Source organism: Chanodichthys erythropterus, chromosome 2 (genome assembly GCF_024489055.1).
Source record: "Chanodichthys erythropterus isolate Z2021 chromosome 2, ASM2448905v1, whole genome shotgun sequence".
Classification (NCBI taxonomy): Eukaryota; Metazoa; Chordata; class Actinopteri; order Cypriniformes; family Xenocyprididae; genus Chanodichthys; species Chanodichthys erythropterus.
Window position 1 is genome coordinate 37,107,947 of NC_090222.1, and position 3,555 is coordinate 37,111,501.

The following is a 3,555-nucleotide window of genomic DNA, read 5'->3' on the forward strand; positions in this document are numbered from 1 at the left end:
TGGGTGATGATGACATCATTACACTGTGACAGTCTTGCTCGTTTCTCTCATGGCTGAAATCCAGTTCAAGATCACTCTGGTGTTTCATTTCTCTTGTTGGTTTTAAACATCTACTTAAAAACAGTTTGAAATTCTGCCCTACAAACTAATGCAAATATCACCATATTTAAAAGTGCAACAGGTGATTCTCTACGGAAACATTTTTCGTTATGCTGGTTGAAAGTCTCCTCATATCCTGATAGCAATCACTATGTTAAAGGGATAGTTCACCCAAAAATGAAAATTTGATGTTTATCTGCTTACCCCCAGTGCATCCAAGATGTAGAGGACTTTTTTTCTTCAGTCGAACGCAAATTATGATTTTTAACTGCAACTGCTGCCCTCTGTCAGTCAAATAATAGCAGTGATTGGGAACTTGAACAATAAGAGTCGAAAAAACTTCCATAGACAAATCCAAATTAAACCCTGCGGCTCGTGACGACACATTGATTTCCTAAGACACGAAACGATCGGTTTGTGAGAGAAACCGAACAGTATTTATATAATTTTTTACCTCTAATACACCACTATGTCCAACTTCGTTCAGCTTCCGGTTAGTGAGGTCTGATCGCGCTCTGACAACGGAAGTGATGTCTCGCGCTCATTGAAGTATATGGGCGAGACATCACTTCCGTCATCACAACGCGTTTTTTGACCTCACTAACAGGAAGCTGAACGAAGTAGTGGTGTATTAGAGGTAAAAATTACATAAATAATGTTCGGTTTCTCGCACAAACCGATCGTTTCGTGTCTTAGGACATTAATGTGTCGTCACGAGCCGCAGGGTTTCATTTGGATTTGTCTAAGCAAGTTTTATTTACTGTTATAGTTGAAGTTCCCAATCACTGCTATTATTTGACTGACAGACGGCAGCGGTTGTAGTTAAAAATCATAATTTGCGTTCGACTGAAGAAAAAAAGTCACCTACATCTTGGATGCACTGGGGGTAAGCTGATAAACATCAAATTTTCATTTTTGGGTGAACTATCCCTTTAAGCAGTCTAAATGTATTTTCATAAATATATATCGTCTGTGGAAGACGTAGAACCATAAAATGTTCATTCACTCGTTGAATGTGTTCCCTGACTGTGCAGATAACATCATACGTCATCAGCGCGTTCAAGTACGCTGTGCAGACAGAGCGAGAATGGCAGGCAAACATCCTAGCTTTAGTTTAGTAGTACAGTTACTCACTGTAGTGTAAAGTTTTTTCACCGGTGAATGACACATGATGTAATCCAATAACCTAGTCGTCTCGCTTCTGGTCTGTATACGTTCACGTGTTTTGGAGGAGGCGTGGCTTTGGATTCCGATTTGCATCCAAATTGTATGCTTTCAATGCTAGCAGACTCAGCTATTGAACCTTTTATCTACTGTACTATATTTGCTTTTCATTTTCTTATATATATATATATATACACACACACACACATACTCCGATCAGGAATGACATTATGAGCACTGACAGGTGAAGTGAATAACACTGATTTGCTCTTCATCACGGCACATGTTAGGTGGAAATATTAGGCAGCAAGTGAACATTTTGTCCTCAAAGTTGATGTTAGAAGCAAGAAAAATGGGTGAGCGTAATGATTTGAGTGAGTTTGACAAGGGCCAAATCGTGATGACTAGACGACTGGGTCAGAGCATCTCCAAAACTGCAGCTCTTGTGGGGTGTTCCTGGTCTGCAGTGGGCAGAATCTATCAAAAGTGGTCCAAGGAAGGAACAGTGTTGAACCGGTGACAGGGTCATGGCTCATTGATGCACGTGGGGAGCGAAGACTGGCCCATGTGGTCTGATCCAACAGATGAGCTACTGTAGCTCAAATTGCTCAAGAAGTTAATGCTGGTTCTGATAGCAAGGTGTCAGAATACACAGAGCATCACAGTTTGTTGCGTATGGAGCTGCATAGACCCAGACCAGTCAGGGTGCCCATGCTGACCCCTGTCCACCACTGAAAGAGCCAACAGTGGACACGTGAGCATCAGATCTGGACCACGGAGCAATGGAAGAAGGTGGCCTGATCATTCATGTTTTCTTTTACATCACGTGGATGGCCGGGTGCGTGTGCGTCGCTTACCTGGGGAACACATGACACCAGGATGCACTATGGGAAGAAGGCAAGCCGGCGGAGGCAGTGTGATGCTTTGGGCAATGTTCTGCTGGTCCTGCCATCCATGTGGATGTTACTTTGACATGTACCACCTACCTAAGCATTGTTGCAGACCATGTACACCCTTTCATGGAAACGGTATTCCCTGGTGGCTGTGGCCTCTTTCAGCAGGATAATGCTCCTGACACAAAGCAAAAATGGTTCAGGAATGGTTTGAAGAGCACATTAACGAGTTTGAGGTGTTGACTTGGCCTCCAAATTCTCCAGATCTCAATCCAATCAATCATCTGCGGGATGTGCTGAACAAACAAGTATGATCCATGGAGGCTCCACCTCGCAAGTTACAGGACTTAAAGGATCTGCTGCTAACATCTTGGTGCAGATACCACAGCACACCTTCAGGGGTCTAGAGGAGTCCATGCCTCGACGGCTAATGTTGAGGGGGACCAACTCAATATTAGGAAGGTGGTCATAATATTATGCCTTGTCGAGATATATATATATATATATATATATAAATGTATGTGTGTGTGTGTGTCTGTGTATGCAATTTATGAACCATTATTAATATTTGAGTATAATAATTAAGCAGCAAATCATCATATTAGACTGATTTCTGAAGGGTCATGTGACACTGAAGACTGGAATAATGATGCTGAAAAAGTTTGTGCCTAAAATCTGAAATTTCAGGCTTTCACTGGAGCAAAAAGAGTGTGACAACTAGCCCCAGTGTCCCTATTATTCAGAAGGACTATTATGTAATGCTGTCTAGAACCCTTCACTAGTTGTGTAACATTTTGTGGGTTTTCTGCGTTATTATTTTTCCTCTTTTTTATGCTTTATTCTCAATCACAGTGAAGAAAAGCATTGCTGCAGGAAACAGACACATTACTGATAGACCTGTTGTTTATTTAGTCATCTTTCCTGCATTCCAGCATGTTCCATCTGCATTAACATGGCTTCATCTTGATTACATTCAGAGGAAACATCTATTCTCTGTGGGGAAAACATTGTCCAGCCTACTGGAGACATTCTGTTCTTGCATTTACCCTCATTTTGATTTATTTGTTTATGTTTAGTGTCAGTGTTGGATTATGATGCAAGAAAGTGAAACTTCCATTCTACTGTTTGAGTTCATGAATAATTAATCGATTTTAGATGGTAATATTATGGTTGACACCTCAAATGAGAATCATAATACAGCAATAAGCAGTTGGAGACAGGCCAACATAGGCATGCCAAAATATGTAAAAAGATAAAACTAAAATTATATTTGTGTTGATGTGTTTAAACACAGATAAGCTCATAGTACAAGTCTTTTATTCAGTGATTCAGTCATTTTTCCTGTGCACTCATTTAGGCATATTGAGATTGAGGTGACAGCGCGCGAGCCAATCATCGC